At 43.3% G+C, this 15,445-nt stretch overlaps 1 protein-coding gene and 1 long non-coding RNA gene across 10 annotated transcripts in view; one reads left to right on the top strand and one right to left on the bottom strand.

Annotated features, from left to right (window-relative positions):
* LOC111091916 overlaps window positions 1-10,080 on the top strand; it is a 45,621-nt gene extending 35,541 nt beyond the window's left edge. For 4 of the 5 annotated variants that reach the window (XR_005376765.1, XR_005376761.1, XR_005376762.1 and 1 more), the window contains 3 exons: window positions 7,378-7,610; window positions 9,127-9,199; window positions 9,761-10,080. This is a non-coding gene — a long non-coding RNA (uncharacterized LOC111091916). The remainder of the gene's footprint in view (window positions 1-7,377; window positions 7,611-9,126; window positions 9,200-9,760) is intronic. The other variant, XR_005376764.1, reaches the window with a different exon arrangement.
* Window positions 1-15,445, bottom strand: part of SYNDIG1 (synapse differentiation inducing 1) — a 189,388-nt gene that overhangs the window by 153,349 nt on the left and 20,594 nt on the right. The gene's annotated exons all lie outside the window — the stretch shown is intronic.

The raw sequence follows: 15,445 nt of genomic DNA, 5'->3' as shown, positions 1-15,445 counted from the left end.
GAAAGCTTGCTTGATTTACAGGGGCTGGGCATCAATCACTTCACATATTAAATATGATAAAATATATTTAAATATAGAAGAAAAGAAGAATTCTGATAAAATTCCATGCTTCTAAGAACATATGGGCTGGTAATGAGACATTAAATGAAGTGAATTGCATTAGTGCGACTTTGGAAAGATAGAACTCTTTAATAAGCCCACAAAAGCTGGATATAGGTCAAAGAAACTCAAGGGGATTTTTTTTTGAGAGGGAGAAATAAAGAATTAGAAATAGGTAAAAATTATAACACTGAAGAAAAAGAAGGGTGAAAAACATTTTTAAATGTCTAACATACAAAAGTAGGCAGGTGTTTGTCCCCTAACCATGCTGGCAGTATTTTGATACAGCACACGTAAACAAGATGTCACATGTGGAACAATAACAGGCCTTACTGCAGATTTAATAAAGGAAGAAATACAACTAATATTTGCTAGCACTGTGCTGTGTGCCTTACCTGAGGTGATCAGCTTGCCTGCCCCAGCAAGAATGAACTGGGACACCTGCTTTGCAGATGAGGAAACAGATGTTCAGAGGACATTGGTATCTTGCCCAAGGTGCAACACTAGTCAGTTAACAGAGCCAGAATTTACACCCAGGTCTGTTGGGTGCCAACACTCACTCCATTATTGAAAACGTCACACTTTCAGAATCCAGAAGAATAAAATTCTCAGGAATACAAAAGACATGTAAACTTCCACACCAAAAGCTATAAGATGTCTTGAAAGAAAAGACATATAAGAGTTAAATAAACAGAAAGGTGTCCTGTGTTTGTGAACTGGAAAACAACATTGCTAAAATGGCAATAATCCTCAAACTGACCTACAGATTCAACAAAGTCCCATCACATTCCAGCTGGCATTTGGGCAGAAATTGACAAGCTTACCTTAAAATTCACAAATGGAGGAGACAGGATTCCTGTCATGCTGCTCCTGCAACATGCAGTTAAACCTAACAGCTTTTTAATATAAAAATAGTAACAATCCCCTTTGCCAGGCAGTTACCATCAGCCTGGGGAGTTCGCACACTACCAATGTGTTCTTGACTGAATCCCTCATCCTCAGTATTACATTATTCATTTTATGTTTAAAGCAAGTGTGGCTCAAGTCCCTGGATTTGGTTCTAGTTTTGTCCAAATAAACTCCCACTGGCATTGTAACAGAGGGGCATTCTCTAGTGTTTACTCCAACTGTGACCAGCACCATTTAAGGTTTGCATGGTCAGTCTGGTATGTCTTAGAGGAAAGCAGTGTATCTTATCCTGCTCCTGGGAACACACGCAACCTCACTGTCATTACTCCACAGGGAATCAGTCAGCGTAGGGAATGGAAAGACATGTACTGCAGCCCAATCCTACCCCACCCATCCCCAGCATCCCTAGCATCCTGCTCACCCACAGCTGTTCCCTATTTGGACCAGGTCAGTCACCCTCTACCAGAGTCCCCTTGCGGCTTTATGTCCAGTGCTCTCTGAGCACAGCAAGATGGCCCTAGAAATGCTAACCAGCCCATCTCCTTCCTCTGCTTATAGCCTACAAGGGCCTCCATGTGTATTTATTTATTTAAAGATTTTATTTATTTAAAGATTTTATTTATTTATTTATTTATTTATTTATTTATTTATTTATTTGAAAGAGAGTGAGGGTGCCCATGAGCAGGCAGGAGGGGAAGAGGAAGAAGCAGATTCCCCACTGAGCAGGGATACCAATGCGTGACTTGGGATCCTAGGATCATGACTTGAGCTGAAGCTTAACCAACTGAGCCACCAAGGGGCTCTCCCAGTATGTATTTAGAATAAAATCCAAACCTGTCAGCCTGACCTGAAATCCTGCACAATCCAGCCTCTGCCAGTTGCCCCTGGCCCATTTCTTATTTCTTTACTCCTTGCTCTTGGAGATTCTCCAACAGCAGCACCCATACCACTGGCCCCTTGGCACCTACTCTCATTATACTTGTTTGCTTCTGGTTGGGTCCAATGCCACAGCCTTTGCATTGGTGCCTGGATCCTTTGCACATACCTTGGCATAGTTGGATCCTTCTTATTTCATGATCTTAGCTCCAAAACCATTTTCTTAAAGATGCTGCCCCTGACTACTGGACAATGGTCCAGTCTCCCCAGTCAACCTGTCACTTGAACTTCTATTCTTCAGATCACTTACCACAGTCTAAAACGTGTTTGTTTTCTGCACCTACTTGTTTTTTGTACCTGATTCTCTACCTGCTCCAAGGGAGTGTGCACTCCATGATAGCTGAGACCTTGTCTGACCTACTGTATCCTATGTACCCAGAACAGAGCTCGGCACATAAAAATGCTCAACAGTTGATGAAAAAAAAAAAAAAAAAGCTAAGTCTTTCTGAGAGGTACAAGCCCACACTTTTTGAGATGCCTCTTCTTCTACTTTTACTTCATACCCTGAGCATTTGCTTGACTCTGGTATGTTCATGATTTATCATCCAGACTGGCCACTTCTGGGCATGGGAAGGGCAGTGACCAGAGGGACACTAGGCATACTAGGTCATGAGGTCACCCATTTGGGCCTGCTCTCAACCAGTCTAGTTAGGAGCATGAGTGTTCATCAGGTCCGTGATGACAGCAGCACTGGCTTTACTTCTTCACGATTCTCCTGGGCTCAGCATGCCATCAGGATGGAGTGGGAGCTCACAGCCCCTTTTCCAGCAGAGGAGGAGAGTAAATTACAGACCAAAGTAGCCCTGTGTGTGAGACTTTTATGAAAGATGGTCTGAAAATCTCCAGGAACCTATGTTAATATGAGAGGTTATTTTTCCAAAGAATATTTGATGTTGAGGGAAAATCCAGTTAAAATAAATTCACTTAACCCAGGAACCAAACTTCGCAATAGTGTGCATGTGCACACGTGGGATTTATGCCAAAAAAGGAAACCCAAAGCTATGTGAGTTCATTTCATTTTTAACAAGATTTAGATCATAATTACAAATGTGTGCTAATTTTCAGAGCAAAAAATGATAGAGCGTTGTTTAGGGTTACTGGTGTAATTAATTCTTCAGGTGAAACTGACTTTGATAATAATTAGGAAGAGAATGATTCCTGGGAAAGGCTTCCCTAACTTCTGTGAAGATATCTCAATCCTTGGATAGCTTTGTATTGCAAAGTGCCTAACCTGTCCAAAGGTTGTCACTTCTGTTAATGGGTTAGCACAGTGGGACTATCATAATCACTGCTTTGTATGAAGCCAGCACTCAGTCATCCACATTGATGCCATAAACTCCTGCCACTGTGCAAGTTATGTGGTTTCCTGGTTTCTGTTTGCTCAGAGGATCTGGCTGGCAGCAAGAAGCTCCTGCCGGATGGCAGGGAGAGGTGCTGGCACAGGAAGGGCAGGGCTGCCTGAGGGTGCTCATAGGCAGTGAGCTGGTCAGTGAGCCCTTCTCCGTGCAACCCTGTGACCAGGGAGAATTTTCAGACTTCAAGGAGGTGGGGAAGCCACTATCTAGCCATCCTACCTGCCACTGTTTTTATACTATCTGTGCTCTGGGGTACAGAACAGGGGACTGTGTGAAACCTGACTCAGCCCATTTTGTGAAGAAAACAGAAGGGCACTGAGGGGGGCACTTGATGGGATGAGCACTGGGTGTTATGCTATGTTGGCAAATTGAACTCCAATAAAAAATAAATAAAATAAAATAAATAAAAAAAACAGAAGGCAAAAAAAAAATAAAAAAAGAAAGAAAGAGAAAACAGAAGGCATTCCTATCCTTTATCCTGCAAGGGGGTGATGGTTACATTTTATTGTTTGTTTTTCCTTTGGGACTTGGAGGTTTACCAAAGTCTCCAAAGCCAGGATGGAAATACACATGTCCCCTGGGGTGGCCAGCAGCAGATCTCAGACCAGACAATGAACAGGCATCTGGGCCAAAGCTATAGCTTAGCTAAGCTGAACCTGCCTTTCTTCTCGCTCACCTGCCCTGCCTCTCTTGTCTAGTGATTGCCCACCTTTGACTTCTCTCTCAAGGCAGAGCTGGGGGGGCAGCTTCCTGGGTTCAGTGTCACTCTTGGCAGGGCCCTGACACTGACAGAAAACCATAATGCCTGCCAGGAACTAGCAAAAGGAGTTAACACATTCTGAGAGGCATGGATGCAGAAGCCGCTACTCAGTGTTTGTGCAGGAGCCTGGAAATTCACCACCAGCACAAAGGCAGGAAGCATGGTGGTCAACAGATTAGCTCTAGCTGGTCCCCCTGCTACCTGGATCTCCTGAGCAGACCTGTGCCTTGCTGAGCATCAGGCACCCCATCTGCTAAACAGAAGTACAGTATCTCGTACCACACCCATAATGGAGTATCTACTGAAGCCCTGTTTTTGTTCCTTTTATCCATCCTTGGCATTTCTTATTCTTATTTTTTTATACTTTTCTAGGGGGGGTTGTTTTTTGTTTTGATTTCTTTTGATATATTTGCATCAAAGAAAACTATCTACTTCCTGAGGGAAGGTACCACATCTTCTATTTTATGTAGTAGGTACCCAATGATGGGGCTCAGTGAGCAAATGAACTGAACCATCCTCATTCATAACCATACTTCTAATTCTCTTGAAATACTCCCAATGTTGTGAGGTTGCTGTCCTTTGCCAACATTTGATTAGGTTTTCTGCTCTATCATTTGATCTTACAGTAAATGTTAACATGGGGAGCCCACCTGGGAGCCAGTCCTGGCAAGCACCTCACATGTGTCTTCAGGAATCCTTGATGGTCTGTGCCTGGGTCTAACATGGGAACAATGTTAAAAGCACCTTCACGGGGATCCCTGGGTGGCTCAGCGGTTTGGCGCCTGCCTTTGGCCCAGGGCGTGATCCTGGAGTCCCGGGATCGAGTCCCACGTCGGGCTCCCGGCATGGAGCCTGCTTCTCCCTCCTCCTGTGTCTCTGCCTCTCTCTCTCTCTCTCTATCATAAATAAATAAATAAATCTTTAAAAAAAAAATCACCTTCACATGCAGTGAGCCTTGTGGCTGCACCACCCTTCTGTGGGCCCACCTCTGCGATCACTGTCTCTGTCAGAATCAGGTGCTGATAACCAGGCATTAGCACCTGAGATGTCCCCGCTTTAATCCACCGTACCTGTCAGCCTGTCAACCTGCGGAGAGCACGTGTGCATTGTTCCGACATGACCTTTACTTTGCTTTATTTAGTATTCCACTCGTCATCATTTGCACATTCAAAGAACTCCCAGAACTGATTGTAACTGACCTCACATTCACTTGGCCAATAGGCTGGCATCTTAAGGACTAAATCCACAGGGCTGTTAAACGAAACACATTTGGCCTATTGAAACCTTATTTTCTGTAAGTTGTATGATCTTGGCCCATGAATGGCTTCACCTGCCCTCACTTGCTGCAGCAGTCAGTCCCACAAGACAGTGAAGGGCCATGACCCAGTGGCACCCCACCATGGGGCCCAGCCCTCTCTGCAGGGCTCGGGAAGGTTGATCTGGGTGGTATTTGCTTCCTTCCTGGCTCTGCTCCCACTCAGATGGTTTGAGTTTATGGAATCGAAGTGTGGCGTCTCCCTCCTCACCCTCTGTGTTCACCCGGAACCTGGCCTCCCAAGCCCCAGCATCACCTCGTCCACCATAGTAAAGTTTCTGACCCGTCCATCCTCTGGAGCTGGCCGCTGTAAGGCCCCAGATAAGCAATTACTAGTGACAACTATGCCATGCTGGCCCCAAGCTGGCAGACTCTGCCAAGGGCTGCTTATTTCTCACCTTCTGTTATCTCCATGACAACACATGCCCAGGCACCTGATGCCTCCTCTTTATTCACAGGGAAACTGAGGTACAGACAGGCTGAATGATTTCCAAGAAAGCAAGGGATAAGCCAGATTCATACCTGAGCAGATTGAGTACAGAGGCCCCAGGCACAGACCCACTTCCTCCCCAACCTATTTTCCTCTCCTCTGAACCCAGACCCCCCTTCCCCAAGCCACTGTGACTTGGTTCCCCTCCTCTCAGATTCTTTCCATTTCCCAAATGTTGCAAGCAATCCCATCCTTTTAGGCCCATGGACAAAGCATAACTAGTATTTTAGGTGAAACACTCTCTGTAAATAAAAATCAAGAAGCCACAAAGATAAGCTCTTCATAAAGTATTTGGGGAACTGTAATCTCTGTGCTTTTTATTCAGAATAGAAGCAAATGGATCTCCCCAAAAGAACCAAACACAACAGAAGAATTCCCCTTTGCCCCCTACTCCAGTCATTATGAGGAGCAAAATGTAAAGAATCCACTTACACACAAAAGCCCAGAGCCCCCAATTTACCCTATGGTCCTTACCTGACAGCTTATGCTCTCAGGCTCCTAATGCTCTCCCTCCCTCCCTGCCACCCCTCTGCAGTTATTTCTCAGCAGGGATGTACTGGACCCATCTCTGGGGACTGTGTTTAAATCCTGCCAGCTATACATGAACCAGAGGCTCAGATGCACCCTGGGCAAGGGGTGCTGCTTGGTGAATATGTGAAACACGACATGAGGCTTCTTAACACAGTCCAAAGACTGTGGCCAAAAGGCTTATCCTCGAATAAGTATATATCTCTGTCCCCAAGTGCTGTCCACTGGCTTGCTGCCTGCCAGGCTCCCCAGGAGCAGCTCATGCAGCATTGATGTTCATGGCAGCTGGGTTTACTGCTCAGGGTGTTTGTGAGCATGTCTGTGTGCATCTGTGTATTAATGTGTATATGTGTGTGTGTGTGTGTGTGTGTGTGAGATGTACCTGTGTATGTGTGTTGGTATGTGAGTATGAAAGCCCATCTAAGAGACCCTCTGCAAACTTCACATTCTTTGAGGTGTGTGCATACGTGTGTCTGTCTGAAGGAATGAGAATAGGAAGGTGAGTTCCATATGTTGAGGATATTGTCTCATAAAAGAAGCTGCACATCCAGTTCTAGGTCAAGGCACCTGCAGGAATCTCGGCCTCCACAGGCAACTTAGACTTGCCACGACCATGAACAGGGCTGAGTCACTGCAGGGAAAATGAGGATTAACACAGAAAAGGCTTTTTATGTACTAAGGGGGGTCATCCTGACCCAAGTATCAATGTCCCATTCTAGAACAGCAGAGCAATGTCAACCGTTTCATCCCAGAGCCCAGTAATAACCTGACACAGATTTGGTGTTAAGGGCCAGGGGCATATCCACAGTGATGTCTCTAGCTAAGAATCCTGGCAGAGGGTCTTATTCCATATTTACCTCCTATTCTGCAAAACACTCACACCTTGGTCTCACTTAGCTCACTGATAAGGGATAAGACCTGCCCGAGAAATAGAGAGTTCTCAGCAAAGGCTGAATAAATGGACTCCTGGCACCCTCGTCTACAGGTCCCAGAACAAGGGAAGCCTGCCCCTCATCAACTTGCTGCTGGAGTGTGGAAATGGTCTGGAGAAGGGCTCAAGGTGGCTGATTTGTATCACTCTGTTCAAGTGCTTGTCTGTCTGGTCTACCTTGTTCTCAAACACACCACCAGGCAATGCAAACCACACCTAGGTGACAGTGGACATCAAGTGTGGATGAGAAGGACAATGACTCCACAAGGCATCGTTTTAAGCACTTGGTATGTAGGAAGGATGAGAAATGTCTGCTTGGCTTTCTAGGGACTGCTTCAGTGGGAAGGCAGCAGTTTGCATGGTTCCAGCTTGGACTCCTTCACAAGCCAGTGGATGAGGTCCAAACGAGTAAGTTCAAGTTGTGAAGCCTTCACAAATCCTGGACTCAAAACCGATGCACTGCTACTCCTACTTCATTGTGTTGGTCAAAGTCAGACATCGAGCCACACAGACATTCAAGAGGGAGGGGGGAATGGATTCTCCTTGAGGGGAGGTGTGAGCATGTTACAGTGCAAAGCAGGGTATGTGGGGAAATAAGAGGACTCACTGCAATCCATGTTTGCAGACAATTTACCATGCCTCACAGGAGCAAAATATTATGGAGGGAAGGAGAGGGTAGGGGACATTGGCATACATATATTCATACATGTACTCACACGTGTATGCACACACACGTGCAGATACATGCATAAACATACTTCTATAGGCAGATATATATTCATTTATTCATTTAGCCTCATGCATACCAAGAAGTGTACTAGACCCTCTGCAAACTTCACATTCTTTGAGATAACAGCACTTGTCTCCAATTTAGAAGTGGAAAAACCAGAGCATAGAGATTAATACCTCAGAAGAGTCCTGGACTGGTCCCTTCTGAGCCTGGGCTCTGACCATGTCTCCTTGCAACACTCGCCCTAATAAACCCAAAGACACAGTAGTCGCCAACTCTTGCATCTGTTTTGTACCTCTGAAGATTTTAATAAGAGGGATGCTGAAAATTTGTTTTTAATTATATAATACATAAGACAAACTTCAAGCATATTATATTTGTTGACCCCATCCAGGTTATGTAAGTTTACTTAAGACAAGTGATACCATATGTAACATCCCTCAGCAAGCCTACGCTGCTGGCATCTCCAGCTGAACAGCTGCTACACTCTCTTAGACCAGAGACAATAGAGGTAGCCTACTCTTTTGTGCCCCACATATCTCCCATCTCCTCCCCGTATCCAGTCCCCTCACCTTAGCCCTTTACTACCTGGCTGCTTAAAGTGAGTGTGAGTCAGGAACCAGGAGCATTATCATCACCTGACACTTGCTAGAAATGCAGGGTCTCAGGCTCCAGCCCAGACCTGCTGAACCAGAATCTGTGTCTGCAAATCCCCACATGTTTTGTGCATGCTTCAGAGTTTGAGGAACACAGCTTTTTAAAAAAGCTTTTTTATTTACTCATTTGAGAGAGAGAGAGTGAGAGAGAGAGAGCCAGTGAGAGCATGAGCAGGGGGAAGGTCAGAGGGAGAGGGAGAAGCAGACTCCCCCTGAGCAGGGAGCCTGATGCAGGGCTTGATCCCAAGACCCCAGGATCATGACTCCAGCTGAACGTAGAGGCTTAACTGACTGAGCCATCCAGGTGCCCCAGGAACACAGCTGTAACAGATGTCTCAGTAAGCAAAAGTGATTCAGCTGCTCCTTTAATATTACTGACCCAACTCAATTTATATCCTTTACATTATTTGTGTGCAGATCAATTTTTCAATATCCCCAGCTGAATCTACAGTGCAGTCAAGTCAGCACCACCTGGACCTGGGCTACTCAGGTGAGGCAACAGCATAAGCCAGGGGTGTGGTGAAGGTGCAGGACACCCCCCAACCCCTTCATCAGAACCTGCACTTTACCCGTGCCCCAGATGTGCTCACTTAACCTGAGTAGTTCTGCTTGGCCTCAGTCCAGGTCCTCTGCTTGGCTTCCCCAGCCCAAGCTCAAGGTTTGCCATCTCTCTTTTATCCATCTGGCTTCCGTCCCTCCCACACAGACTATGTACAACGTCAGTGTCACCAGCACCCCACTGACTGTTCTTTTGTGTTCACAAACATCCACATTCTGGACTTCCCTTCCCACGTCTATCCCATAATGTGCCTTGGGATGGGTAACAGTCATGGTCGGAGTAGAGAACCCACCCTAGGATATCACCTTTGCCTACCTTCACCTGGAAGCAGGAGAGTTAAATCCTCATCCTGATCCCAGGCATTCTTATAACCAAGAGTGGCTGCAGACACAGCGCTAGCCAAAAAAAAAAAAAAAAAAAAAAAAAAAAAACTGTGGACAAATGTCTTTGGGGGACTCTGTCAACCTCTCCCACTTCTTGCCTTCATTTCAGACCTGAAGTCTTGGGTTGCAGCAGCCTTCTGGGGCCCAGGAGGATGGTAGATCTGCAGCCCTGACTGTACCAAGCTGCTGAGCCTGCACCATCCACCTCCAGCATCTTTAGCTGAACAACTGCTATCCTCTCGTAGCTCGCACAGGGACAGCTAATGCAGTCCTCCTCTCATAGGCTGGCATCACGTCAGAATAATAAACCCCTGTTCCCTGGTTTTCTGTTATTGTTGCTGTTTCAGTTTGTGAAACTGAATAAAAGAACCCTCATTTAAAATAGAGCTGAGAGAAAGGCAACTTACCGAATGGGAGAAGATATTTGCAAATGACATATCCAATAAAGGATTAGTATTCAAAATCTATAAAAAAAAAACTGATACAACATAGCACCCCCAAAACAAATAATCCAATTTAAAAATGGGAAGAAGATATGAACAAATGTTTCTCTAAAAAAGACATCCAGATGGCCAACAGTTACATGAAAAGATGCCTGACATCACTCATCATCAAAGAAACATTAAATCAAAACCAAAATGAGATACTGTCTCACATCTGTCAGAATGGTTAAAGCAAAAGACACAAGAAACAAATGTTGGCAAGGATGTGGAGAAAAAGGAAGCCTCTTACACTGTTGGTGGGAATGCAAACTGTGGAAAATAGTATGGAGGTTCCTCAAAAAGTTAAAAATAAACCACACTACAATCCAGTCATTTACATTACTTGCTATCTACCCCAAAAACACAAAAACACGAATTCAAAGGGAAACATGCACCCTTATGTTTACTGCAGCATTATCTACAATAGCCAAACTATGCAGGCAGCCCAAATACCCATCAACTGATAAATGGATAAAGATGTGGTATGTATATATGTATGTATATACCGCATTGTGTGTGTGTATATACACACACACACACATATATATACATAAATGTGTGTATATATATATATATATAGTGGAATATTCCTCAGCCATAAAAGGAATGAAATCTTGCCATTTGCAACAACATTGATAGAGCTAGAGAGTATTATGCTAAGTGAAATAAATTAGAGAAAGACAAACACCATGTGATTTTACTCAGATGTGGAATTTAAGAAACAAATGAGCAAAAGAAGAAAAAAGGAAAGAGACAAACTAAGAAACATTCCTAACAACAGAGAAAAAACTGAGGGTTACCAGAGGGGGAGGGGGGATGGATGAAATAGGTGATGTGGATTAAATAGTACACTTATCCAAAAAAAACTAAATTAAATTAAATTTTAAAAGAAAAAAATATTGGAGACTGGCCATATTTTTTTAATAAATTTATTTTTTATTGGTGTTCAATTTACCAACATACAGAATAATACCCAGGGCTCATCCCGTCAAGTGCCCCCCTCAGTGCCCGACACCCATTCACCCCCACCCCCCCCTCCTCCCCTTCCATCACCCCTAGTTCGTTTCCCAGAGTTAGGAGTCTTGATGTTCTGTCTCCCTTTCTGGTATTTCCCACCCATTTCTTCTCCCTTCCCTTATATTCCCTTTCACTATTATTTATATTCCCCAAATGAATGAGAACATATACTGTCCTTCTCCAATTGACTTATTTCACTCAGCATAACACCCTCCAGTTCCATCCATGATGAAGCAAATGGTGGGTATCTGTCGTTTCTAATGGTTGAGGAATATTCCATTGTATACATAAACCACATCTTCTTTATCCATTCATCTTTCGATGGACACCGAGGCTCCTTCCACAGTTTGGCTATTGTGGACATTGCTGCTATAAACATCGGGGTGCAGGTGTCCCGGGGTTTCAATGAAATCTGTATCTTTGGGGTAAATCCCCAACAGTGCAATTGCTGGATCATAGGGCAGGTCTATTTTTAACTCTTTGAGGAACCTCCACACAGTTTTCCAGAGTGGCTGTACCAGTTCACATTCCCACCAACAGTGGAAGAGGGTTCCCCCTTCTCCACATCCTCTCCAACATTTGTGGTTTCCTGCCTTGTTAACTTTCCCCATTCTCACTGGTGTGAGGTGTTATCTCATTGTGGTTTTGATTTGTATTTCCCTGATGGCAAGTGATGTGGAGCATTTTCTCATGTGCTTGTTGGCCATGTCTATGTCTTCCTCTGTCAGATTTCTCTTCATTTCTTTTGCCCATTTCATGATTGGATTGTTTGTTTCTTGGGTGTTGAGTTTAATAAGTTCTTTATAGATCTTGGAAACTAGCCCTTTATCTGATATGTCATTTGCAAATATCTTCTCCCATTCTGTAGGTTGTCTTTTAGTTTTGTTGACTGTATCCTTTGCTGTGCAGAAGCTTCTTATCTTGATGAAGTCCCAATAGTTCATTTTTGCTTTTGTTTCTTTTGCCTTCGTGGATGTATCTTGCAAGAAGTTACTGTGGCCGAGTTCAAAAAGGGTGTTGCCTGTGTTCTCCACCAGGATTTTGATGGATTCTTGTCTCACATTTATATCTTTCATCCATTTTGAGTTTATCTTTGTGTCTGGTGAAAGAGAGTGGTCTAGTTTCATTCTTCTGCATGTGGATGTCCAATTTTCTCAGCACCATTTATTGAAGAAACTGGCTTTCTTCCAATGGATAGTCTTTCCTCCTTTATCGAATATTAGTTGACCATAGAGTTGAGGGTCCACTTCTGGATTCTCTATTCTGTTCCATTGATCTATGTGTCTGTTTTTATGCCAGTACAACACTGTCTTGATGACCACAGCTTTGTAGTACAACCTGAAATCTGGCATTGTGATGCCCCCAGATATGGTTTTCTTCTTTAAAATTCCCCTGGCTATTCGGGGTCTTTTCTGATTCCACACAAATCTTAAAATAATTTGTTCTAACTCTCTGAAGAAAAGTCCATGGTATTTTGATAGGGATTGCATTAAACGTGTAGATTGCCCTGGGTAACACTGACATTTTCACAATATTAATTCTGCTAATCCATGAGCATGAAATATTTTTCCATCTGTGTCTTCCTCAATTTCTTTCAGAAGTGTTCTATAGTTTTTAGGGTATACATCCTTTACCTTTTTGGTTAGGTTTATTCCTAGGTATCTTATGCTTTTGGGTGCAATTGTAAATGGGATTGACTCCATAATTTCTCTTTCTTCAGTCTCATTGTTAGTGTATAGAAATGCCACTGATTTCTGGGCAATGATTTTGATTGCCACACTACCAAATTATAAGAGTTCTAGCAATCTTGTGGTGGAGGCTTTTGGGTTTTCTATGTACAGTATCATGTCATCTGCAAAGAGGGAGAGTTTGACTTCTTCTTTGCCAATTTGAGTGCCTTTTATGTCTTTTTGTTGTCTGATTGCTGAGGCTAGGACTTCCAGTATTATGTTGAATAGCAGTGGTAAGAGTGGACATCCCTGTCTTGTTCCTGTTCTTAGGGGAAAGGCTCCCAGTGCTTCCCCATCGAGAATGATATTTGCAGTGGGCATTTCGTAGATGGCTTTGAAGATGTTGAGGAATGTTCCCTCTATCCCTGGACTCTGAAGAGCTTTGATCAGGAATGGATGCTGTATTTTGTCAAATGGTTTCTCTGCATCTAATGAGAGGATCATATGGTTCTTGGTTTTTCTCTTGCTGATATGATGAATCACATTGATTGTTTACGAGTGTTGAACCAGCCTTGCGTCCTGGGGATAAATCCTACTTGGTCATGGTGAATAATTTTCTTAATGTACTATTGGCTAGTATCTTGCTGAGAATTTTTGCATCCATGTTCATCAGGGATATTGGTCTGTAATTCTCCTTTTTGGTGGGGTCTTTGTCTGGTTTTGGAATTAAGGTGATGCTGGCCTCATAGAACCAATTTGGAAGTACTCCATCTCTTTCTATCTTTCCAAACAGCTTTAGGAGAATAGGTATGGTTTCTTCTTTAAACGTTGGATAGAATTCCCCTGGGAAGCCATCTGGCCCTGGACTCTTGTGTCTTGGGAGGTTTTTGATGACTGCTTCAATTTCCTCCCTGGTTATTGGCCTGTTCAGGTTTTCTATTTCTTTTGTTCCAGTTTTGGTAATTTCTGGCTTTCCTGGAATGCGTCCATTTCTTCTAGATTGCTTAATCTATTGGCGTATAGCTGTTTATAATATGTTTTTAAAATTGCTTGTATTTCCTGGGTGTTGGTAGTGATCTCCTCTTTCTCATTCATGATTTTATTAATTTGAGTCTTCTCTCTCTTCTTCTTTAATAAAGCTGGCTAATGGTTTATCTATCTTATTAATTCTTTCAAAGAACCAACTCCTGGTTCTGTTGATCCGTTCCACAGTTCTTCTGGTCTCAATTTCGTTGAGTTCTGCTCGAATCTTTATTAACTCTCTTCTTCTCCTGGGTGTAGGATCTATTCGCTGTTTTTTCTCTAGCTCCTTTATGTGTAAGGTTAGCTTTTGTATTTGAGTTCTTTCCAGTTTTTGAATGGATGCTTGTATTGCAATGTATTTCCCCCTCAGGACTGCTTTTGCTGCATCCCAAAGTTTTGAATGGTTGTATCTTCATTCTCATTAGTTTCCATGAATGTTTTTAATTCTTCCTTAATTTCCTGGTTGACCCTTTCATCTTTAGGCAGGATGGTCCTTAACCTCCATGTGTTTGAGGTCCTTCCAAACTTCTTGTTGTGATTTAGTTCTAATTTCAAGGCGTTATTGTCTGAGAATATGCAGGGGACGATCTCAATCTTTTGGTATCGGTTCAGACCCGATTTGTGACCCAGTATGTGGTCTATTCTGGAGAAAGTTCCAGGTGCAATTGAGAAGAATGTTTATTCAGTTGATTTGGATGTAAAGTTCTGTAGATATCTGTGAAATCCATCTGGTCCAGTGTATCATTTAAAGCTCTCGTTTCTTTGGAGATGTTGTGCTTAGAAGACCTATCGAGTGTAGAAAGAGCTAGATTGAAGTCACCAAGAATAAGTGTATTATTATCTAAGTATTTCTTCACTTTGGTTATTAATTGATTAAATATTTGGCAGCTCCCATATTCGGGGCATATATATTGAGGATTGTTAAGTCCTCTTGTTGGATAGATCCTTTAAGTATGATATAGTGTCCCTCTTCATCTCTCACTACAGTCTTCGGGGTAAATTTTAGTTTATCTGATATAAGGATGGCTACCCCTGCTTTCTTTTGAGGACCATTCGAATGGTAAATGGTTCTCCAACCTTTTATTTTCAGGCTGTAGGTGTCCTTCTGTCTAAAATGAGTCTCTTGTAGACAGCAAATAGATGGGTCCTGCTTATTTATCCAGTCTGAAACCCTGCGCCTTTGTTGGGGTCATTGAGCCCGTTCACGTTCAGAGTTACTACTGAAAGGTATGAGTTTAGTGTCATCATGATATCTATTCAGTCCTTGTTTTTGTGGATTGTTCCACTGAACTTCTTCTTAAAGGGGAATTTTAAGAGTCCCCTTAAAATTTCTTGCAGAGCTGGTTTGGAGGTCACATATTCTTTCAGTTCCTGCCTGTCTTGGAAGCTCTTTATCTATCCTTCCATTTTGAATGAGAGCCTTGCTGGATAAAGTATTCTTGGTTGCATGCTCTTTTCATTTAGGACCCTGAATATATCCTGCCAGCCCTTTCTGGCCTGCCAGGTCTCTGTGGAGAGGTCTGCTGTCACCCTAATACTCCTCCCCATAAAAGTCAGGGATTTCTTGTCTCTTGCTGCTTTAAGGTCTTCTCTTCATCTTTG

The sequence above is a fragment of the Canis lupus genome, chromosome 23, assembly GCF_011100685.1.
Source record: "Canis lupus familiaris isolate Mischka breed German Shepherd chromosome 23, alternate assembly UU_Cfam_GSD_1.0, whole genome shotgun sequence".
NCBI lineage: Eukaryota > Metazoa > Chordata > Mammalia > Carnivora > Canidae > Canis > Canis lupus.
This window is presented reverse-complemented; position numbering and strand designations above follow the sequence as displayed.